Genomic DNA, 25206 nt, shown 5'->3' on the forward strand with positions numbered 1-25206 from the left:
GTGGCCTGTTGCATCCAGTTTCCCCTTCACACCACACACGTTTATCTAGTATGACATTTCCTTTCCCCTGTCTAGGATTACACATTTTCCTTTTGATATTTAAAGCCCACATTAACTGTGCATCTTCCTATATGCTAATCACTTAAATGTACGTGTTAAATTTAACTTTGCAGCCACGCTGTAAGATACTATCAGCCATTGTACAGACAAGGAGTCTATGGCGCTGATTCACTCAGTGGCCTGCGCAGGTCCAGGTGGTGCTGCTGGGATCAGAACCCAGGCAGCAGGTGCAGACCTGAGTTTTTAACCTGTGTAGCAATGGTACTCGACTGGATGACTTAGCCTCCTGGCAATGTCCACAGACGTTTGTGGTCCTCAGAACTTGGGCAGAGAGCAGTGTTCCTGGCATCCAGTGGAGACCAGGGCTTTTCTGGTACCCACTCTACAAAGCACCAGACTGTGTCCTAGAAGAGAACTACTGGCCCAAATGTCAATACGGCTGGTCCTCTGTATCCATGGAGGATAGGTTCCAGGATCCCTCATGGAACCAAAATCCACAGATGTCACCAATCCCTTATATAAAATGCCATGGTATCTGCATATGACCCGCACCCACATTCCATATACTTTGAATCATCTCTAGATTACGTTTACTACCTAATACGATGTAAATGCCATGTAAACGGCTGTTACGCAGGAATAACGACAAGGGGGAAAATTCTGCACGTGCTCAGTGCAGATGCAATCCACCCCCCCACAACATTTTCAATCCATAGTTGGTTGAAATTGCAGGTGCAAAACCCAAGGGCGCAGGCTTACTGTCCCGCCAGTGTTGAAAAAAACTTGCTCTATTGCCTTCTCCTTTCATTTACTTTCCAAATGGACAGAGTTTTGTTTTTCTGATGGTCATTATAAAAAAGTTCATCAGTACAGAAAAACAGACACTAGGAAGTGAACATGACCTGCAGGCTCGCTCACCAGAGACAACCGTGGCTAACGCACTGTGTGCATGCATTCGGGTTTCCCCTGTGTGCACAAGCACACACACACACACACTTCTCACCCGTGCAGTCCTTTTCTCCCACTTTTCAAGAATGTAATCATTGGGGCCGGCGCTGTGGCACAGCTTTTTAAGCCGTCTCCTCTGATGCCGGCATCCCGTATGGGCTCTGGTTCGAGTCCCAGCTGTTCCACTTCTGATCCAGCTCCCTGCTAATGTGCCTGGGAGGGCAGCAGAGGATGGCCCAAGTGCTTGGGACCCTGCAGTCACGGGGGAGACCCAGAGGAAGCATCTGGCTTTGGCCTGGCCCAGCCCCAGCTCTCTCTCTCTCTCTCTCTCTCTCTCTCTCCATAATTCTCCCTTTCAAATAAAGAAAATAAATTTTAAAAAATGTAATCCTGCTAGATGTTGACACTGAAGGCTTCGTTTTATTTCACCATCTGTCGTGCTTCACAGCATGTCTCATAGACTTCTTTCCCTACCAGTAAGCACAGATCATGGCAGCTGGCTCTCAGAGAAGCCATTCTGTGCCACACCAAGAGTGGGGTGGGACAGCTACTTGGCCTAGTGGTTAAGCTTCCAATGAGGATGTCCACATCCCGTATAAGAGTGCCTGGACTCAAGTCCCAGGCTCCTCCTGACTCCAGCTTCCTGCTGATGTACACCCCAGGAGACACCTGAGTGACAGCTCGAGTGCCTGGGTCTCTGCCACTGCGAGGCCTGGATGGAGCTCTTGGCTCCTGGCTTCATCCTGACCCAGCTCCAGCTGTTGTAATCATTTGGGGATTGAACCAATGGATGGAATACCTTTCTCTCTCTCTTTCTCTTTCTCTCTCTCTCTCTAATAATTTTTGAAAACTGAATTGGAGGGGCCAGCGCTGTGGTGTAGCAGGTTAAGTTGCCACCTACAGCACTGGCATCCCATATGGGCATCAGTTCAAGTTCTGGCTGCTCCACTTCTGATCCAGCTCCCTGCTATGGCTTGGGAAAGCAGTGGGAGATGGCCTAAGTGCTTGGGACCCCACACCCACATGGGGGACCCAGAAGAAGCTCCTGGCTCCTGGCTTCAGTCCAGCCCAGCTCCAGCCATTGTAGCCATTTGGGGCTAGTGAATCAGTGGATGGAAACTCTCTCTCTCTAATAATTTTTAAAAACTGAATTGGAGGGGCTGACACTGTGGTGTAGCATGTTATGCTGCTACCTACAGCACCGGCATCCCATATGGACACCAGTTCAAGTTCTGGCTGCTCCACTTCTGATCCAGCTCAAGTACTTGGGCCCCTGCACCCACATGGGGGACCCAGAAGAAGCTCCTGGCTCCTGGCTTCAGTCCAGCCCAGCTCCGGCCATTGTGGCCATTTTTGGGAAGTGAACCAGTGGATGGGCCTCTCTCTCTCTCTCTCTCTCTCTCTCTCTCTCTCCCCACTTCAAATAAATACATAAATCTTTTTAAAAACTGACTTGGAAGTCTGTGGGGGCTTTTTTGGCTGGAGGGTTCCTGGCATTTGGTGGGTAAGGGTCCATGAGTGCTGGGTGTCCCACATTATGCACACCAGTCACTCTGATGGAGGTTACCCCACATAGTTTTGAATCAACGCACCAGACATTCATGTCTTTGAAAAGCTTGCTAAGAATAATCTGAGCCCAGATCCAAACTTAAGTTTAGACACAATTAATTTTTCCATGTTTTTAACATATGCTACTTTTCCCAGGGGAATTGAAAGAAATGTGGACCTCGCTTTGTTCATTTTGGAAGCTCTCATCAGCAGTGGCAATGCAGCTACTGAGGTCTGGGCTCCTTGGGCACACACAGGAAGTCGGTCTTTCTGCATGGAAACTTCACGGTGAAGCCTTTGATATCCGCGATGTCTACTGGTATATTTGTGCACTTACATGTTGAAGCACATACATGTTGAAACTCTACATTGTAGATTTCTCTTATTTATTTAGCCTTCATGTTACAGTTAAGACAGCTAATTGATTTTTTTTTTCTGACAGGCAGAGTTAGACAGTGAGAGAGAGACAGAGAGAAAGGTCTTCCTTCCGTTGGTTCACCCCCAAATGGCCGCCACAGCTGGCGCTGCGCCGATCCGAATCCAGGAGCCAGATGCTTCCTCCTGGTCTCCCACGCAAGTGCAGGGGCCCAAGGACTTGGGCCATCCTCCACTGCCTTCCCAGGCCACAGCAGAGAGCTGGATCGGAAGTGGAGCAGCCAGGATGAGAACCGGTGCCCATATGGGATGCCGGCGCTTCAGGCCAGGGCTTTAACCCGCTGTGCCACAGCACCAGCCCCAACAGATATATTTCTAAATATATTTCTAGGCACTCACTGAATTATTTCTTTAGGGAAAAGCTTCCTAGGAGCGGAATTGCTGAGTCATAGGTTAGGAGTGGAACTGCTGAGTCATAGGTGTGCACACGGCCCGTTTTAGTGTCGTTTTTCCAAATTTTCCCACGAAGAGCCTACAACACACCTGTGTGAGGCTTGGTGAGAGGGAGATGATGTACAGCGGGCCCTGCAGGTGCTGGCTCCTGGGGGTTGTGGGGGCACCGTGGAGGAAGGAGCCCACGCTGGGGGCAACAGAGACAGGGCTGCGCCAGAGCAATGTCACCGGGCACTACGGAGTCCTTCCTGACCCAGGCCTCTGTGGAATCAGAAAGCATCTCTTTCATAAACTCTGTTCTAGCGCACCAGCATGAAAGGATTTTGTTCGTGGTGACAAACATTCCTGGTGGTGCAGAAATCTAACTCCGTGTCCGAGGGCTCTGGTGCCTCTTAGTGGTGCTTTTCACTGACCTTGTCCATGTGCTGAGCTGGGTCTTCTCCAAATTCACGTGTTGAAGCCCCAGCCCCGGGCTGTGCTTCCAATGTGCTCCCCAGACATCCATGTGGCAGACACTGAATGTGCAGCTGCTAACGGTGTCTGGAGGTGGGGAGGTGATTAGGATGAGGTGAGGTCAAGAGAGTGGGGGTCCCCATGATGGCCCTGGTGGCTTTGTAAGAAGAGGAAGAGGGATCTGCACTTCACTCTGGTTCTGTCTCACCCTGTGGCCTCCTCCACCACGTAGCAGTGCAACAAGAAGGCTCTTGTCAAATGCCGGCACCAGGCTCTTGGACTTCCTAGGCTCCGGAACCGCAGGCGAACTAACTCTGATTCCTCATAAACTGCCCAGTCTGTCAGATTCAGGTAGAGCAGCTGATGACAAACTCAGACAGCATGGCGCCTTCTTTGGAAACAGGGTTGCCAAAGGCGTCATGAAGATGACATACTGGTAGAGGGTGAGTCCATTACCCCATCTGACTGGTTGTCCTCATGAAGAGTGCACCCAGGTCATGCGAAAATGTAGGCGGAGGTCAGGGTGATGCTTCTACAAGCCAAGGAGCAGGCAAGATTTCCAGAAACTACCAGAAGCTGCAGCCCTCAGCCCCCAGAGACCAACACAACCAGCAGGTTCCCTAACTTCCACTCCAGGAAAGGAGTGAAACCCAAAGAGGTCACGAGACTCACGTACACCACATACCTGGCTGGCAGCAGGCACAGGCCTAGAACTCCTGTCTCGTGCACCCTATCCAGCATCCTTTCTGCCGCGGGTTTGGGCAGAAAACACCTGCAAGGCTCATGCCCCCCCCCCCCCAACAAAATCACTTGGGAAGCCTTTAAAAGCGAGCTCAACAAACCACATTTCTGACGGTGGCGTCAGAGGATCTGAGTTTTTAAAAATTCACCTGGTTTGGAAATTCTTTTTATTTATTTATTTGACAGGCAGAGTGGACAGTGAGAGAGAGAGACAGAGAGAAAGGTCTTCCTTTTGCCGTTGGTTCACCCTCCAATGGCCGCCGCGGCCGGCGCACCGCGCTGATCCAAAGGCAGGAGCCAGGTGCTTCTCCTGGTCTCCCATGGGGTGCAGGGCCAAGCACTTGGGCCATCCTCCACTGCATTTCTGGGCCACAGCAGAGAGCTGGCCTGGAAGAGGGGCAACCGGGACAGAATCCGGCGCCCCGACCGGGACTAGAACCCAGTGTGCCGGCGCCGCAAGGCGGAGGATTAGCCTAGTGAGCCACGGCGGCGCTGGCTTGGAAATTCTCGCACACCGGGCTGCAGGTTAGAAGGGGTGAGCTTTGCCTGAGGGCTGCACAGACCCAGCTGGGGACTGCAGCATCTACGAGGGGTCAAATCGTCCACAGAGGTGCAGGCCAGGTGCAGTGTTTGTTTTCTTTTTTGAATGATTTCAATTCGCGGCTGGTTGCATCTGCAGATATGGTGGCTGAACTGCACTGAAATCCTCTGCCTCCTTGTAACAGGACGGAAACACCACCTAGGGCCTCGGTAGGCTGAGCGTCAAGGGCAGCACCCAGCACCCATGCGCCTGGCACATCCAGCTCACGTCCATAAGGAAGTGAGTGTAACATTTCCAATGCCCTGTCTTGGGGCCACACCATTGCTTGGTGTAGAAGCTCCTTTTCCTGGTTTTTGTCTCCTTTAACAAGACCACTGGCTCACGTGCTCTCCCTTACCTGTCTTTGTCCTGCTCTAAAAATCCTACTCATTCTCCAAAGTCAGGGGTCTCCTCCTCTCCATGCCTTTCTCAGTCTTCAAGTCAAGTCAGCCCTCCCTCCCAGTGCCCCGCCCCCCAACTCAGCCTCCAATGACCTGGCTGCAGTCTGATTAGTCATGGTGTGGGCTGTTCTGTCTGTCACCCTCACTCGCCTACACCCCACGCTGAGTGCTGTGGCGCACAGGAGCTGCCTATTATGACCTGACTTGGAATCAATGAGGGTGCTCGTTCCCAGTCCAACAGCGCCCCACTGGCCTCCTTGGCTGGCCATGAGCTGGGATGCTGGTGACCGTGACTCATCCACATGGCCTTTCACTCGACTTCAAAGGGCGCGCTGGCAGAGCGTTCGTGTCCGGGGGGAGCAGTCAACTTAACTGTAATTACTGGGGAATGACAAGAAGAATTCCAGGTCGTGGGTTCCTAAGAGATTCTTCTTTCAAGCTGCAATGGGCATCCCGTGGGGATAGCGAGGGAACCCCCCGGGGCAGGCCTGACTCTGATGTGGAGTGGAGCCCGCCGGTTCCTCGGGAACTAAGGCATCACCTGAGTGGGGGAGCGGGGTCATCGCAGCCGCCGCTCTGGAACAGAGCGTTTCCCAGGACCCTCTGCGCCCCGTCTCATCACTGACGCGTCAGGGCGTTAGGTCAAACACAACGGAAGAGCGAGAAGCTGACTAATGGCGTGCTGCGGGTTATTTTTCCCTTAAATAACTTCCCCTTTCATCTGTTCCAACACACCGATGTGAAAGGAAATTTCTGCCACTCTCTGCCCTTCATGAAATGTGGCTACACAGGTTTGAGGTAGATGGTGTCACTCACGTGGACGCTGTGAGCAAAACTACAGGCAGCACTCTACAGGGTCAGTGTCAGGGCAAGAAGGATAATATCAGGCAATTACATAATAATATATAATATGTAATAATGATAATATCAGGCCATTAAAATGCACCAAGGGGCCAGTGGTGTGGCTCAGCGGGTTAGGCTGCCTCCTGTAGTGCAGGCATCCCATTATTGGAGCAGCAGTTCGGGTCCTGGCTGTTCTGCTTCTGATCCAACTCCCTGCTAATGTGCCTGGGAAAGCAGCAGAGGGTGGCTGTCGCCCACATGTGAGATGCAGGTGGAGTTCCAGGCTCCTGATTCAGCCTGGCCCAGATCTGGTTGTTCGGGCCATTTGGGGAATGAACCAGTGGATGAAAGTTTCCCTCTCTGTCTCTCTCTCTCTCTCTCTCTCTGTCTCTCTAACTCTCCCCCTTGGTCACTCTGCCTTTCAAATAAATAAATACATCTTTTTACAAAAATATCTATCCAAAGGGGCCGGCACTGTAGCGTGGTGGGCTGAGTCTCCACCTACAGTCCCAGCATCCCATGCAGGTGCTGGTTCATGTCCTGGCTGCTCCTCTTCTGACCCAGCTCCCTGCTTATGGCCTGGGAAAGCAGAAGATGGCCAAAGCACTTGGGCCCCTGCACCAGTGTGGGAGACCTGGAAGATGCTCAGGGCGTGGGCACAGCCCTGGCTGTTGTGGCCATTTGGGGAGTGAGCCAGTAGATGGAAGTTCTCTCTCTCTCCCTAACTCTCTCCTTGTCACTCCACATTTCAAATGATTAAATAATTAACAATAAAAATCTGTCCAAAACCTCTGAGCTCCTGTTTACCAGGATGATTGTCTTCTCTGCCTGCTGGACTGACCAGTGCTGCTGACCACCAGCTGGCAAATGCTTAGGAGCGTGGGGACCTGGAGTTTTCCAGTAAACCAGTAATCACGGCAGAGAACGGCTTCTAAATGCTTCTTCCTCCTGCTCCTCTCCACTCTCGGTTGTTCATCTATTAAGAATGCTGCCCGGGTGGGAACAATGGAGGAGGGAGAGGGGTGGGAGTGTGGGTGGGAAGAATCACCATGCTCCTAAAGCTGTAATTATGAAGTGTATAACGTTTGTAACCATAGAGCTGTATAGTTCTGCATATATTCCTACAGACTTACTTCTAAGGGTACAGTTTAAAAACTTGCTATAGGACCCCAAATCCCCTTAAGCTGGGTAGTAAAAATACTATCTTATGCATTAAAGTTATCATATGGATAGGGTTAAGGGTCTGGTAATAATAATAAATAGAATTAAAAAGGAGTGGATGTTCCAACATGAGAAGCAGTCCACATAGCACTCATAGAATGACAATTGCTTTATGTAGCACTATGACCTCAGAACCAGCCCTTAAGGCATTCTGGTCTGGCTGAAAAGCCCACAAGAGCATTTCAGGCATGGAAAACCAAGATACTGACAAAAAATGTCCTACATGAAGGATCTCTGTGAGAGGGACCCCAGTGGAAAGAAGGGGCCCATCAAAAAAGGATGTACTTTTCTCTGAAGGGAGGAGAGAACTTCCACTTTGCTTATGGCCTTGTCTAAACACTGATGGAGTCTGGATTCAAAAGGCTTCCATAGCCTAGGCAGCTCATGTCAAGAGCCTTGGGTAGTCACTGACATCATACTTAAGAGTGCTAATTGTTAAATTAACAATAGGAGTCACTGTGCACTTATTCCCCATGCAGGACCTCTGTCCTCAAAGAGTTATATTATAATTATGTCTAAGTGCTCAAAAAAGATGTATCATTTTTGGGTGCTTCTTTAATTAAGTTTCTAAAAAAACAGTGAAATTAACTTTGAACAATGACTTTGAACAGCCCTTGTCTCGACTGTTGAGGAATAATTTTTTTTTATTTTTTTTCCATGCAAATTGTTGAACTCTTTGCTTAGAGTTGGTCTTCTGTGTATAAAGTGTATAAAGTTAGTCAAAAATAGATCTTAGTGGAGAATGGGACTAAGAATGGGAGAGGGAGGAGGAAGAGGGGTAGGAGAGTGGGTATGGTGGGAAGAATCACTATATTCCTAAAGTTGTACTTATGAAACGCATGAGGTCTGTAGTACCTAAATAAAAGGTTTCTTTGGGGGGAGAAAAATAAATACAAAAAATACAAATAAAAAGAATGCTGCTTGGGGCCACCGCTGTAGTCTACTAGGTAAAGTCACTGCCTGTAGTGGGGGCACCCCTTTTAGGCACCGGTTCACGTCCCAGCTGCTCCACTTCTGATCCAGCTCTCTGTTATGGCCTGGGACAGCAGTAGAAGATGGCCCAAGCCCTTGGGCCCCTGCATGTGTGTGGGACACCAGAAGAAGCTCCTGGCTTCTGGCTTCAGATGGGTTCAGCTCCGGCCGTTGTGACCATTTGGGGAGTGAACCAGTAGATGGAAGGAAGACCCGCCCCCCCTTATTTATTTGAGAGGCAGAGAGACACAAAGAGACAGAGATAAAGAGACAGACACAGAGAGACAGACAGAGAGCTCCCAAGCACTAATTCACTCCCTAAATGCCCACAACAGCCAGGCTGGGCCAGGAGCCGGGAACTCCATCCAGGTCTCCCATGAGCATGGCAAGAACCCAGTTATTGGAGCCATCACCGCAGCCTCCCAGTGTCTACACTGGCAAAAAGCTGGAGTAGGAACTGGATCTTGTCGCTCTCCCTCTTCGTGGAGGAACGACACAGGACCCTGCGCTGTTCTTTCGTCTGCTCGGCCCTCCCCGGGTTTGCTGCTGGTTCTTCCCGGGTTGGCTACTATCCCTTCCACCTCCGTGGAAGGGCAGTTCCCCCTGGCCACATTCCCCACTTCCGCAGGGGAGCGGCACACCGCCGGCCGGCTTTCTCGGGGGCTGCACAGGCGTTCCCCTTAGATGTTCCCCTTAGATGTTCCTGGTGCATGCCGTCTCTCTCCTCCTTTATAGTCCTCCTCTGCCAATCCCAACTCGGCTGCCCACACGCCGAGTACGCTGCTCTCCTCCAATCAGGAGCAAGTCCTACAGTTTATTGGTTGAACTGGAGGCAGCTGTGCAGAAGCTGTTTACTTCTCTCCCAGCGCCATATTGTGGGAGAGCAGATGCATAGAATAAGTCTTAATTCCAGTAACTCAGTCTAGTCCGGATTGCTCCCCACAGATCTGAGTCTCAAACCCAGGTACTGCAATGTGAGACAAGGTGTCTTAACTACTAAGCTAAACACCTGCTCCGGATTCTAAAAGCCGCACCAAAACAAACGTTCCTTTAATTTCATTTTCCGCAAAGTCTAAATACTCTCCCGTAAGACGCTCTTCAATCCAAGCCCCGTGCCAGAGTCTGGGGAACACCCCCACCCCCTGGAGATTTGCACATTAAAGACGCTGAGAAGTCCTACAGGGCTGGAGAACGTGGCCCAGCAGGATGACTTAGCTCTTGGGACACCCACAACCCACATCAGAGCGCCGGTTCAAGGGCTGGCTACTCCGCTCCGAAACCAGCCTCCTGCCAGTGCTTCCTGGGAGCCATCAGATGGCAGCTCAAGGACCTGGGGCCCTGCCACCCACATGGGGGAGTCAGATGGAGTTGGTTCCTGGCTTCCAGCTGGCCCAGCCTTGGCTATTCCTAGCATTTGGGGAATGAACCAGCAGCAGATGGAAGGTATTCCCTCTCTCTGTCTCACTCCATCTCTCTCTCTCTCTCTCTCTCTCTCTCTCTGCCTTTCAAGTATATGAAACAAATACAAAAGGGAAAAAGAAGAACCCAGCAGTGGAATGTGCGCTTTCCTCTCTACATGGACTATTCCCAGAGCCTCTTCCCGATGACTAAGTGAATCTTGGCTCATCTTTTAGGCTTCTGCTTAAACGTCGCCTTCTCAGGGCAGGCTTCCCGTCTGCCTCCTCCCAGCGAGGTGAAGCTCCGGTTATAGCTCCCATGGCCTCTTCCTCTCCTCCTGCACCACTTCATCTCCCTGACAATCAAGGCTGCTGCTGCCTGGGGGCTGTACGTCCCACAAAGGCAGGGACCACGACTCTTTTTTTTTTTTTTCCAGTTTTTATTTGCATTATATTTGAAAGGCAGAGAGACACAAAGAGCTCTCCTAGCCCAAGATGCCTGCAACGGCGGGGCTAGGCTGGGCTTAAACCAGGAGCTGAGAACTGGATCCGTGTCTCCCATGGGAGTGGCAGGGACCCAACTATTTGAGTACCACGGGCCACCTCCTAGGAGGAAGCTGGAACTGAGATCAGAGCCCGGACTCAAATCCAGGCAGTCAGATACAGGATGCAGGCATCCCACGCAATGTCTTAGCTGCTGTCCCAAATGCCCACCCCACAACTCTCTTTCCAATGTCTTAGACCCAACATACACACAGTGCCTGGCATATAGTGGGCTTATACACACGTATTGAAGGACGAAGGAAAACATCAGAACTTGGGAAAACATTGCACCAATGATGTGTCTTTGACTTGGGAAACTTTCTCGCTTTTTCACATACCCTGTCCCCTCTACCCCCACCCCCTGCCTGTGACACAAACTCTGAGAGATGTTTCCCTTCCCTTGGTCTCCATGAGAGATACCAAACCCCACCCTCTGCCATCAGTGGGGCTCCTCCTGTTGCAGCCCAGGAAATTCGACTAAGGGCTTATGTAACAAGGGGGGCTGAAGAAGGGTCTCGGGCTCAAGTCAGATGACCTCACAATGGCCAGCTCCTTCCTGCCTGCTTGCTTCTGTCTCTGCGTCTCCTCCTTCCTCGGGGCTTCCCCTCAGTGCCCACACCCTCTCCCCAGCAGCTAGAGGCCAACTATGAAGTGTGTGTGGAGGTTGTCTCCAGTCTCCCACCACCCGCAGTGTCTTCCGGTTGCCCCAGACATGAGGCAAAGTGTCTCTGTCTAAGACATCCTTTTGCAACCCCATCATCATCACGCCTCACCCCAGGGCTGGGGCATCAAACCCTGGGAGGCCAGATGGCTAAGAATGGGAGCAGAGTGATTGCTTTGCCAAAGGACAGGCACGGTTCCTTCTGGAGGAGGTAGGCAGCAACCCTTCAGGGCTGAGTTCAAGTCCAAACTTCCCCAAGAAGCCTTCTCCATGAACCCCAGACAGTTAGAAGTCTCTTTCCAGTGTTCTTCCTTCCACGTGGTCCATGACAGGTGTGTCCACTGCGCTCCACGTGACTCGGCATAAACCCGTGCTCCCACCCTGAGTTACCTAGTTCTGCATGGTGCATGGCCCCCAGATGCACAGTCTGAAACAAGCAACTCGCTCATCCCATAGGTTCTGCGGGTCAAGGATTTGGTGGGTGTGGCTTGTCTCTGTCCTGCAATGGCTGGCAGGGTCCAAGGCTGAGGTGACTCCATGATTGGGATGCACTCGACAGCTGGGGGCAGGAATCATCTGCCACCTGTTTGGCTGTCTGCACTATCAAGGGGAGCTAAATTCAGCTGTGGTTATTGGCCAGCACTGTTAAACACGACCTCTGTGTATGACCAGGGCTTTCACAGTGTGGCAGCCTCAGCTCCTTAAAGGGATTCAAATACGCCTGGGAAACCAAGGACAGTCTTGGCTTTGATGACGTAGCCCCACCGGAGAAGTCAGAGCCCGTCCCCAATTCAGCAGGGAGGAATGGAGAGCCTACCTCTCACTGTCGCGTGATAAGAAGTGTGTGAGTAAGAGGCATGGAGACTGGAGAGAAGCGAGGCTTACTACATGAAGCCCTCGCAACCCACACGTCCAGCTCCAGCTCCAAACCAATCAGAAGCAAAACTCGGGGAGGGGACCATTTTAACAGTCAGAGTCATTTGAATATTCACAACCTCCTTCATGGGCCATACAAGACTTCCCACCTAAAGCTGGCCTGCTATAGATTCATTGGATTCTGAGTCCCGCATGCAGTTGCCTTGTCAGAACCAGACCAGATGATTTCGTGGGCCTCCTATGGCCCACGGCTGGATGTTCCCCACCCCCGCACAAACCCACAAAAGACCCCCTGTTGTCTGCCCAGTTAGAGACGTCCCCAACTGCACAGCCTGGAACAGCCCAAAGTGACCCATTTGTGACCGTCCTGGGGTGGCGCTAGTGAGCAACATCACCATTTTGAGGAAGTCGTGTGCAAAAACCCAACAGCACCCGCACAGAACAGTGTGCTGAGCGCAGAGGGGAGCATCATTCGCCGAGGGGAGCAGCCATGCTTCCCCCAGTGAAATAAAAGTGCCTGGCCAGCTCCCCTGGGAAAACTAGCAGGAATCTTCCCACTGTGCCGTCTCCCCGGGAAACCTCGTCTGGGTTGCTGTTTGGCCTCTTGTCAATTTCTATTCGCAAGTGAGCCAAAGCATCTGAGGTCAGGACCATTGAAGCCACCTTTGACAACACCCTCACACACACACACACACACACACACACACACCACATACCTTAAGTATCTCAAGGCGAGGGACTTGAACCATCACTGAATGAGATTCAGCCACTGAATCCAAGAGCAGAACTAATTTGCCAATTCTATATCCATCCACAGGAAAAATCAAGCACCCCTTGGTTAGATTTTGGGTTGAAAATGTATCAAGTTTGGGGGAATCTGTCTAAGAGAAAGGTTGTGTGCAAGATCTAAAGAGGACGGGAAATGCTAGGGATAATCTCTTAAGGACTTGAAATCCTGGCAGGAAGTAGGCTTGGTCTTGGGGAGGAACTGCCAGGAACCACCCAGGCGTCTTCTTGACCTCTCCACGAGGCTCCTCCTCGTGATTCCTCAATCACCCTCTTTCTCGCCATTCCTCCCTTGTTCTCTGCAGCCCACCCACACAAAATTTGTGTAGTTCCTCGAAACCTGCTGCAAACTCACTCTCCCCAGGGCCTTGCACCTGCTGCTCCCTCTCCTTCCACACCCACGGACATTTCCAGCCCTGACTCAAGTCCAGCTGAGAGCCTCATCTGCCCCAGACACAGCCCTCCTTCCTACCACCACCCCCTCCCCATCTTCTGGACTCTGCCTGGCTGCTTGGTCATCTCCTCCACTAAGCTGTAAGCTCTGTGCCCACAGAGACAGAATCTACCTCGGCCATGGTTCTGTGGACATCCTGCACTCAGAAAGCCCTCAAAGAGTACTTAGCAGGCCCTGTCACTCCCCCACCATCGTGCCTCATCCGTCTCTCTCTGGTGGGCCCCCGGCCAACTGCCAGCACTGCACTCCGTCACTCGAGTGCTCTCTCTGGCCACCAAAGCCCGCCCTGCCTCTTTCAGCAGCTAGGAGAAGCTTTGGGGTATCCACGCTCCCTGGGAGCAGGCCTTACCCAGGAGCGCTGGCGCCCTCACCCTTTGAGTGACATCGCGCTGAGCCATGGATTCTCTGCTGGCCCCAACGCTCCCTAGCAAGGCTAAGCTCCCGCAGAGGCAGCTGACCCAACACTGCACCCTTCGCTGGCTGCCTTCCTGCCTCCATCTCATGTCCTCACTTTCAGAGCACCAATAAGCTCCTCTCTCAGCACCTGCTTCCTGAACCCCCAGGCACGAATGAGTGTGCCTCTGTCCTGGGTCCTGCCACTGGCTCACCTCCGGACCACTGCACCTGCCACTCACTCACCTCTGGACCACTGTACCTGCCACTCGCTCACCTCTGTCCTGGGCCCTGCCACTCACTCACCTCTGGACCACTGCACCTGCCACTCGCTCACCTCTGGACCACTGCACCTGCCACTGGCTCACCTCTGGACCACTGCACCTGCCACTCGCTCACCTCTGTCCTGGGCCCTACCACTGGCTCACCTCTGTCCTGGGCCCTGCCACTGGCTCACCTCTGGACCACTGTACCTGCGACTGGCTCACCTCTGGACCACTGTACCTGCCACTCGGTCACCTCTGTCCTGGGCCCTGCCACTGGCTCACCTCTGTCCTGGGCCCTGCCACTCGCTCACCTCTGTCCTGGGCCCTGCCACTCACTCACCTCTGGACCACTGCACCTGCCACTCGCTCACCTCTGGACCACTGCACCTGCCACTGGCTCACCTCTGGACCACTGCACCTGCCACTCGCTCACCTCTGTCCTGGGCCCTACCACTGGCTCACCTCTGTCCTGGGCCCTGCCACTGGCTCACCTCTGGACCACTGTACCTGCGACTGGCTCACCTCTGGACCACTGTACCTGCCACTCGGTCACCTCTGTCCTGGGCCCTGCCACTGGCTCACCTCTGTCCTGGGCCCTGCCACTCGCTCACCTCTGTCCTGGGCCCTGCCACTCGCTCACCTCTGGACCACTGTACCTGCGACTGGCTCACCTCTGGACCACTGCACCTGCCACTGGCTCACCTCTGGACCACTGTACCTGCCACTCGGTCACCTCTGTCCTGGGCCCTGCCACTGGCTCACCTCTGTCCTGGGCCCTGCCACTCGCTCACCTCTGGACCACTGTACCTGCGACTGGCTCACCTCTGGACCACTGTACCTGCGACTGGCTCACCTCTGGACCACTGCACCTGCCACTGGCTCACCTCTGGACCACTGTACCTGCCACTCGGTCACCTCTGTCCTGGGCCCTGCCACTGGCTCACCTCTGTCCTGGGCCCTGCCACTCGCTCACCTCTGGACCACTGTACCTGCGACTGGCTCACCTCTGGACCACTGTACCTGCGACTGGCTCACCTCTGGACCACTGTACCTGTGACTGGCTCACCTCTGTCCTGGGCCCTGCCACTGGCTCACCTCTGGACCACTGTACCTGCCACTCGCTCACCTCTGTCCTGGGCCCTGCCACTGGCTCACCTCTGTCCTGGGCCCTGCCACTGGCTCACCTCCAGACCACTGTACAGAAACCCGAGTGCCAGCAGCCACCTTGCTCTGAGCCCGGGAGAGCAAAGACGCAGCAGGAGGCTGCCCGCCTTCCTCTTGACCCCGACAGACGCTCGTCATCCACACGCTCGCAGAGAACATCATCTCACTCAAAAGTGCCGTGTTGGAAAGTGGCACTCGATGAGGTGGCAGATCTGTAAATGACACGACACCTGTGGATGGAAATAGCTCAAACAACACACACAAGGACCGGCTCCATTAACTGCCAGACAAACGCTACCACCGGCGTTCACCTGCTTGGCACCTGGCGGGCACCGTGCAAGCCTTCCCCACTGCTGCAGTCACGGAGACCAGAGCCGCTCCCACTGGCTCAGCCCCTGTGGCCTGCATGCCAGTGCTGGAGGGGGCAATGGAATTCAGCGCTTCTCTCCTCTCCCTCCTGTACAAGCTGGTACAATTTGGAAAGGGATTTGCAGCGGAACACACAGGGCCTGGGTCAGGGGCGGTGCTGCCTCTTGTTTTATTCCCTAACAATTCTTCCCCCCCCCCTTCCAGTTCATTAATAGATGTTTGCTGAGCGTGGAAAAATATTTCACCGCTTCTATGGGGGGTGAGCCCTGGAGAAGCTTGAAACGCATGCAGCCTAATCCTCCAAGGGCCACCGTGAAGTCAGAAAATCAATGGTCCAGGACTGGAAGTTCTCCTTGGGCCGCAACCCCAATCAGTCTCTAAGATGGGAGCAGAAGGGAACAGCAGGCCTAGGAAGAATGGGATTTGTACTTCTCTCTCATTCTCAAGAGAAAATCATCTTAAAGTTGAAAGTGAATAATTATATATGGGATTAGGAAGTCTTTTTTTTTTCCCTTAAAGATTTATTTTATTTATTTAGCAGGCAGAGTTTCAGAGAGAGAGAGGAGAGGGAGGGAGGGAGAGAGAGAGAGAGAGAGAATCTTCCCATCTGCTGGTTCACTCCCCAAATGACTGCAACAGCCAGGTCTAGACCAGGCCCAAGGCAGGAGCCAAGAGCTTCATTCAGGTCCCCCATGTGGGTACAGGGGCCAAGCACCTTGCGCCATCTTCTGCTGCTTTCCCAGGCCCCTTAGCAGGGAGCTGGATCAGAAGTGGGGCAGCTGGGACTCGAACCCGCACTTATATGGGATGCCAGCATTGCAGGAGGTAACTGAACTTGCTGTGCCACAGCACTGGGCCCAGGTGAGGAAATCAGAGAATAGAGTTGGCATTGTGGTGCAGCGAACGTATCCGCTTCTTGGGGCGCCCATATCCCATATCAGTGCTGGTTTGACTCCCTGCTCCTCTGTTTCCTATCCAGCTTCCTGCTTATGCATCCTGGGAGGGAACAGATGACGGCCCAAGTGCACGGCCCCCTGCCACGCATGTGGGAGACCTGGATGGAGTTCCTGGCTCCTGACGTCGGCCTGGCTGTCGGGAGCATTTGGTGAGTAAGCCAGCAGGTGGAAGATCTATCTACGTCTGTCTGTCTGTCTGTTTGTCTATCATCTGTTTCTCTACCCCTATTTCTGTTGTTCTGGTTTTAAAGTAAATAAACAAACTTTAAAAAGCAAACCAAAGAACTCAGAGTGGTAAGAGGAGAAAGCAGTTTTGCATACTCAAAGGGTGTGCATGTGTGTGGGTGGGGGATTCTGCCCCCTCCCTCTAACGCTCACTGGCAGCCTTCCTGCTTCCCAGCCATCTTCTCAAGTTCAATTCCCCCCCCTCCCCCCCATTTTACCAATCCAGATACTACCACTGGGCTCTCCCACTTAAGTGCAGTGACTCCCAGTTGCCTCCAGGGGGCGTGCTGAACGGCCCGCGGAGCCCAGGCCAGCTCCCAGGACGCACAGGGGACTGGTGAGGAGCAGGGTCCAGGCTTCTAGGAGGCAGCCGGAACCTGGGCCCCGTGCACGGCAGGGCTTTGAATCCAGGGATGCCAGCTTTGCCACAAAGATGCGCACTTTCCAGACTCCATAAGAGCTCCACAAAACAAGTCCCTGGGTGGTGGCAGGGGGTCGGGGGAGGGAATCCCCTCCTGGCCAGCAGCTTGTCAGCTCCAGCATAACAAAGTCCTCTCACTCAGCACCCAAGCCCTGGGGTCCCGTCTGCTCTGGGGCCTGGCCCAGGCCTCGGGGGTGACTTGTCAATCCTGTCCTCCCCCCCTAGAGCTGCAACCCACAAGCCCCAGAGGCAGAGGGCTGCGCACACACAGGATCAGAAAGGGCAGAGCAGATGTGTCCAGGGCTGGAGCCCCGTAGCCGATGTTCCAGGGGGCACCAAAGGCCCCTCTCCCCAGTTCTCCTAAGAAGGACGTTCTGTGCTCTCGCGCACCTGGAGAATCGAGTTCGTTCTGCAGAGCTGGCCTTGGACGTCGGGTCTTCGTCCCCGAAGCCTTTGCTGATTCCGCAGGAAGAACCCGGTCTCTGGCTGCGAGTAGCACGCATCGGCACTGTCTGTGCGCTTCCTGCTTCCGGTCTGAGTGGCCCGTGGACGGGGAGCCCTCTGTTTGGTGACTGTGTCTTGTGTGTGTTTGTGTCCTCAGGGCCTGCTTCACAGAGCCCCTGCTCCACTCCGAGAACACACCAGGAATCCCAGAACTGCTTGTCGAAAAGAAACCGACAGGAGAACCGAGGATGCATGTCGCCAGGCTCCTGACTCACTTCCTGACAGCACGCACCTCGCCGCCACCTGCTAACTCACTTATGTAACCCAGTTTGGCATCTCTGATTCCTTCTGGGCCTGCGAGGTTGTGCATCAGACCCACGCGCTGTGCCGCCGGGAAGCAGGTGGACAGCCAGGCGCCGTCACGCAGAGCGCGTCTGGCCAGATGGCCGGGGGTGAACAGCTTAGTCAGGACGCCTGGCCGCGGCACCTGGGCTGCAGCGACATTGAGGAGGAAAGAGAAGGGAGTGACAGCACTGGGCCTGCATGGGATGTGACGCTGAAGTGTGGGCCGGGGCTGGGGTGTGGCTGGCCTGGCCGAAGGATTAGCACAGCTTCCTAATAGCCCCTGGAGGTTCTGGGTAACAGCACAGGAAGGGCCTTGCCTGGGTGATGCAACACGCTTTGATTTTTTGGTGGAAGCGGGAGAAATGAGTAAAACGCCCAGACTTTGGGCAGGGGAGGGTGGACTGTCACACCCTCTGTGTCCCTGTGTTCACCTCCCACCCCAGGTCAGGCCAAGCCCACCACACAGAAGTGGTCCCTTGCTCCCACGTGCCTGACCAGGTGAGCGGAGACAGAAGGAATCCTGGCTCTGTTTGGTCTGTCTGGCCTCACACGGAGCCACCTACCTCCATAAGAAGAAGGGACCACCCCAGGCTCCCCTGAAATCACAAGACCCAAGCACGTGTCCACCAGGCTAGGGGAAGTGTTTGGAAAATAAATGTCCCTTCTGCCAGAGACTGGAACTCGTCATCAACTTTGCTATTTTGAAATCCTGGGAGAAAAGTCTCTTGGGCGCTGGGGCCTGGATTTGCATTATTTTAGTGGATTCACACCACCCCCTGGGCTTTAGGAGAGGGGCGTGGGGGCGGGGGCGGGGGCAGAGAACCCGACACGCTTCACCCATCACAGCCTGTTTCGGAGGGTGCTCCAGGAAGGCTGATCTCTCAGCACCGCACTCGGAGGGGCCGGAGCCCCAGTCAACCCAGGAAGGCTGACGCAGAGCAGGCTGGCTCAGGGCTGTACCCAGACCAGGCATGAAGGTGGGCAGGGCTTGAGCTGGAAGCCCCCGCCCCCTACATCCTGGACACTCTCCTCCTCACTCCCCAGGGAGGCAGCTTCTGGAGGGGACGTCCCACCATCTCCTCTCCTTGTCACCCGGAGGTGAAGCCTGCCCTCAAACATTGCCCACGGGAGGCTGATTGTTCAGTGACCCGCAAGACGACGGGCCCCTTGTGTCTGCAAACACAAGTACCCGCTGGAGACCTCACATGGCCCTCGTGGAGCAGCCCTGGCCTGGTTGTGGTACTGCGATGAGGAGGGGTCCTCATGGTTCTACAGAAACAAGACTGGGAGGGAGGGGCACAGGTGCAGGAGAGGCACAGGTGCAGGAGAGGCAGTGGGGCAGGTGTGAGGGAGCCAGTGACCCACGGAGAGACCATCTTCTTGCACACGGGATTCCCCGTTTGGGGACTCACAGAAACAAGCCAGGAACACCGTGCCAGATTCTGGGGGGAGGGGGAGGGCGGTCAGTAACTCATTTGTCATTAGAGTCCGTGTGACTCGTTATAGACACAGGCCCGCGAGATCCAACCTGAGCACCTGGCTCACACTTCTGTCACGAAGGCGCAGAGACAGAGCCAGGGGAACGAGGACTTGCAGGGCCGGAAATCGGTGTTTGTGGTCCCCGGAGAGAACCTGGGCCTGTTTGTTTTCCTGCGGGAAGTGGAGCGATTGTTTGAATGTCTGGTTTCTGCTTGGTGGAGCATCCGACCTGGCAGCTGAAACTCTGGTTCCAACACCTGAATCCCACAGCTGAGTACCTGGTTCCATACTCCACTCCAGCTCCTGCTCCAGGCCCTGGGAGGCCCGGTGATGCCTCAGCCACACATGTGGGAGACCCGGATTGAGTTACCAGAACCAGCCCAGGTCCTGCCGTGCACATTTGGGGAGTAAACCAGCAAATGGGAGATCTATTTCTCTCTCTCTGCCTCTCAAGTAAATAAATAGAAATTTTCAAAATAGACAAATAAGTATACCAACAAACACAGAGATGTAAGAATGGCCAAAGACTCTCAAGAAACAACCAAGTTGGAAGAAAGAGACTTTACAATTTCAAAATGTGTTGCAAATTTACATAAATCTAGAGAGGGTGGTAAGTGGCATAAGGAGAGATGGACACTGAGAGTCCGGAAATAAAAACCTGTGTCTATGGTTAACTGATTTTTCTCAAAGGTGCCAAGATAATCCAGTAGGGTGAGAATAGTGTTTCCAACAAACAGTGTTGGGATAACTGGAAATTCACAGGCTAAAGAATGTAGGTTGTATAGCACAAAATTAACTCAAAATGAATCAGAGGTACGAGTGTAAGAGCTAAGACTATGGCATTCTTAGAAGAAAACAGCATTGGGCCAGCGCTCACCTACGGCACTGGCATCCTGGATGGAGGCTGGCTTGCGTTCCAGCTGCTCCTCTTCCAATCCAGCTCCCTGCTAACGGACTGGGAAAGCAGCGGAAGACGGCCCATGTGTTCTGGGTTCCTGCCACCCACATGGCAGACCCAGATGAAGTTCTTGGCTCCTGGTTCCGGCCTGGCCCAGCCCTAGCCATTGCAGCCATTTGTAAACTAGTGGCTGGAAGACGGGTCTCTGTCTCTCCGTCTGTTTTGTAACTCCAACTTTCAAGTAAACAGATATTTTCTAAAAAGAAGAAAAAGAAAACAGGATTAAATCTCTGTGACTGTGGGGAGCAACTCGGACTAGACTAAGTTACTGGAATTAAGACTTATTCTATGCATCTGCTCTCCCACAATATGGCGCTGAGAGAGGAGTAAACAGCTTCTACACAGCTGCCTCCAGTTCAGCCAATAAACAGCAGGACCTGCTCCTGATTGGAGGAGAGCAGCGTACTCGGCGTGTGGGTAGCAGAGTTGGGATTGGTGGAAGAGGACTACAAAGGAGGAGAGAGACAACATGCACCAGGAACATCTAAGGGGAACATCTAAGGGGAACATCTGAGCAGCCCCCGAGAGAGCCAGCCGGCGGTGTGCCGCTCCCCCGCGGAAGTGGGGAAAGTGGCAGGGGGCCCGCCCTTCCACGGAGGTGGAAGGGTCGGTAGCCAACCTGGGAAGAACCAGCAGCAAACCCGGGAAGGGCCGAGCAGACAAAAGAACAACGCAGGGTCCTGTGTCGTTCCTCCACGAAGACGGGGAGCGACATGTGACCTTGGATTCGGCAGCCGTTTCTTAGCACAAAAGCATGAACAATAAAAAAGCAGGTAATTCAGGCTCTGTCAAAATTAAATTCTTTGTCAAGAAGGGGAGAAGACAACCCATAGAATGAGGAAACGTTTGCAAAACGACTCTATTATAAGGGCCTGGAATTCAGAAGCAATTCTTAAGCAGTCAAAAGACAATAGAAATGTTTAACTGCGAAAGGGAATTGAACAGTCAAAAGTGAAATACAGATGTATATCAAAGAAGATACACAAATGTTGGGCAGCCAAAGGCAAAGCCGTCGAATGTTGAGCGAGAGTCATCGGCCAGTCCCGAGGGTTCACAGCCCAAGACTGGGTGGACCCCACCGGCTCAGCCTCTGGTGATGCAGTCCTTGCCGGCAGGGTCCTGCGGGGCACAGAACATCACACGGCAGGATGCTGGGAGCATGCAGGTCCTGTGCCTCTCCTTATACAGGCATGAGGATTCAAAGGCCCCCGGCCTAACAACCTAATCCAAGCTAATGAAGGCTCCCACCTCGATGCACCACCATTGGATTAAGTGTCCGCACTCTTAGTGCCATTAGTGTAAGACTTTTGGGACCAAACCTTCAACTTATGGGCCTTTAGAGGACATTCAACACCCAAACTCGTATCCAAACCACAGCATCCTGACCTCTGACCTGCACAGGTTCATGTCCACCTCCAAATACAAAATGCATTCATTCCATTCCCTCAAAGTCTTAATGTCCCAGCATTGCTCAAAAGTCCAAGTTCAACGTCTCCTTTGAGACTCAAAGCCAGTTCTTCCATCTGCAGGCCTCCAAATACCCCAGGTACACAGCTCCACACACAACAGCAGGGCAGGCACAGGGCGTGCACCTCCATTCCAAACTGAGGAGACGGCGAAGCAGAAACGAGGCTAGTTGGTCAGAGGCAAGACCGAATCTCCGCGGGGCAAACATGAGCTCCTGAAGCCCCGTGTAGGGCACGTGGGAGCCCTGCCCATGGCTTTGCTGGCTGCAGCCCAGTCCTTGCACACTGAAACCTCATCTCTGCAGCTCCACTGGGCCTCGTGCTGGTGGGAACTCTGCACAGCAGCTCGGACCTCCCATTTCCACTCTGTTACTCTAGTGCGTGTGCTCTGCAGCGGCTCCGCCCCCCCACCCTCAACAGCTCTCTGCCTGGGCCCCCAGGTTGTCTGAGATGTCTTATGAAACCCAAGTGGAGGCCTCCATGCTTCCGTGTCTCTGTTGGTCTCTGCCCACGTGGCTGCTCTCCGAGACTGCTCGCTGATGTCAGTCGGTTTCCCAGGCAGGTGGTGCACGATGCCGGGCACGACCCTTGGCAGTCGCCTCTCCAGCTCCCCTCCCCAGCTCTGTTAGGCATCGCCCCACTGGGGCTCCCTGCAGGAGTTCCAACTCTGCTGCGAACTTTCGCATGGCTCCTCGGGATATCCTTGAAAATCCTGCTGGAAGCCACCATGACCCCAGGACGCCCGTGTCTTTCCTCTGCCTCTGTGATCTCTCTGGGCCCTCAAGGGATTGGTCGGCACCGCCCCACGTTGAGTGACCGTGGATCTTTGTTCAGGCCACAGATTCGAATGCCAGTCTCTTGCAGAAGCGCCCTCTCAGGCATACCCAGAGGCGATAGTGCTTCACCCGCTATCTGGGTGTCCCTGAATCCAGGCAAGCTGACACCTTCGATGACCACTACAGCTTTAGTGCAAAGGGCTTCCTGCGGTCTCCAAGACCCTCAGCCACCCCCAGGACCTCTTGGTGGCCCACACTGGACCTTCCCATGCTGTTACGTTCCAGAAGCCAGACTGTGCCTTTCAAGTGTGATGGGCCTCTACCTGTTACCCAAGGCCGAACCTGGGTGACCTTCAGGAACTCACACTGCCCGGGAAGCACCCAAAGCTTACAAATACGCTCACTGCAGAACGTTTATTAAGATCAGAGCCCTGGAAACGAATCATCCAACAATAAGGAACCGGTGAGGAAAATGATGAGATACAGTGGAACAGTACAGAACTACTGAAAATAATGGCTATAACGGGTTTTCAGTGTTTTGAAGAACTGTTTATGATAATGGCAAGCAAAATACACAATGCAAGGTACCAAATCCTGTGTGTACTGTGTTCTCAACTGTGATGAAAGTGTGCAAAAGTCTTTCCAAAAGTTTATGGAAAATGGAATTAAAAGATAAGCTTATTTTGAATAAATATTTTGAAATCCATGAATAGTTTCTTCGTAATACAAATTTCCTCTGGACGTTTTGAAAACGTCTCATATTTACCTTAAAAAAATGTGGAGCTGGGGCTGAGGAGCAAGGTTTTGGTGCAGGGGGGAGGTTACCGTTTGGGGCACCAGAGGGGAGGTTACCGTTTGGGGCACCAGCGGGGAAGTTACCGTTTGGGGCACCAGGGGGGAGGTTACCATTTGGGGCACCCATGGCCTCTCTCCGAGTTCCTGACATGGGTCCCAGCTCCTCTGCTTCTGATCCAACTCCCTGATAAGGTACATTCTAGGGGTCAGCAAAAGGTGGCTCAAGTACTTGGGCCCCTGCCACCCATATGGGGACCTGAATGGAGTCCCTGGCTCCTGGTTTCAGCCTGGCCCAGCCCGGCTGTTGTGACCATTTGAAGTAACCGGCATAGGGAAGATCTCTCTCTCTTTCTCTCTCTCTAACAAAATGAAAACAATTATTTTTTTAAAAAAAAAATAAATATGGGGAGAAATATACCAAGACATTAGTAATGATCATCTTTAGTGGGTGGATATTTTCACTTTAAAATCTTCCTTTCAAATTTTCCACAACAAATATGTGTCTTAATCCATTTTCTGTTGTTATAACTGAATAAATGTATAAAGAAAAGAGGTATGTTTCGTTTGCAGAAAGCTCCAGAGAGATGTCCTGGCTCTGCCAAGGGCCATGTTGCAGATCACACACAAACACATGGAAACTGAACAACATGCTCTTGATTGAACAGTGGGTCACAGAAGAAGTCAAAAGAGAAATCAAAACAAATGAAGATGACAACACATCATATTAAAACTTACGGGACACAGCAAAAGCAGAGCTAAGAGAGAAGTTTATAGCAATGGATGCCTACATGAAGAAAGTGGAAAGGTATCAAATAAATGAGCTATCAATGCATCTCAAAGAACTAGAAAAACAACAAACCAAACCCAAATTAGTACAAGGAAAGAAATAATTAAAAACTAGAGAAGAGGGTCTGGCGCCCTGGCTCACTTGGTTAATACTCCGCCTGCGGTGACGGTATCCCACATGGGTACCAGGTTCTAGTCCCGGTTGCTCCTCTTCCAGTCCAGCTCTCTGCTGTGGCCCGGGAGGGCAGTGGAGGATGGCCCAAGTGCTTAGGAGACCAGGAAGAAGCACCTGGCTCCTGGCTTCGTAGTGGCTGTTTGGGGAGTGAACCAATGGAAGGAAGACCTTTCTCTCTGTCTCTTTCTTTCACTGTATAACTCTATCTGTCAAATAAAAAAAAAAGTAAAAAATAAGTAAAAAAAAACTTGTTCAAGAAAACATTTTCTTGAAAAAAAAACTACAGAATAAACAAAATTAAAACAAAAATATAAAAAATCAGTGAAATAAAACTGATAAAGGGTTCACATCCAGAATCTATAAAGAGTTCAAGAAATTCAACATCAACAAAACAAATGCTCCAGTGAAGAAATGGGGAAAAGACTTGAACAGGCAATTTTCAGAAGAGGAAATTCAAATGGCCTACAGACACTTGCGAAAATGCCCAGGACCATTATCCATCAGGGAAATGCAAATCAAATCCACAATGAGGTTTCACCTCACTCCAGTTAGAACGACTCTCATACAGAAATCATCAAATGACAAATGCTGGTGAGGGTGTCTAGGAAAAGGTGCCCCAGTCCACTGCTGGTGGGAATGTAAACTGGTCCAGCCACTGTGGAAGACAAGACTGTGGAGGACAGTATGGAGACACCTCAGAGATCTGAATACAGACCCACCATACGACCCAGCCATCCCACTCCTGGGAGTTTACCCAAACAAAAATAAATCAGCCGGCACCGCGGCTCACTAGGCTAATCCTCCGCCTTGTGGCGCCTGCACACCGGGTTCTAGTCCCGGTCAGGGCGCCAGATTCTGTCCCGGTTGCCCCTCTTC

General features: G+C 52.7%; 1 long non-coding RNA gene across 3 annotated transcripts in view; it reads right to left on the minus strand.

Moving 5' to 3' along the window:
• Positions 1 to 25206, minus strand: part of LOC138849723 (uncharacterized) — a 154821-nt gene that overhangs the window by 30764 nt on the left and 98851 nt on the right. For all 3 annotated transcript variants that reach the window (XR_016234334.1, XR_016234333.1, XR_011388835.2), the window contains one exon: positions 20252 to 20528. This is a non-coding gene — a long non-coding RNA (uncharacterized LOC138849723). The remainder of the gene's footprint in view (positions 1 to 20251; positions 20529 to 25206) is intronic.

This window comes from Oryctolagus cuniculus, chromosome 5 (assembly GCF_051225735.1).
Source record: "Oryctolagus cuniculus isolate XC-2025 breed Fujian yellow rabbit chromosome 5, ASM5122573v1, whole genome shotgun sequence".
NCBI classification, from domain to species: Eukaryota; Metazoa; Chordata; class Mammalia; order Lagomorpha; family Leporidae; genus Oryctolagus; species Oryctolagus cuniculus.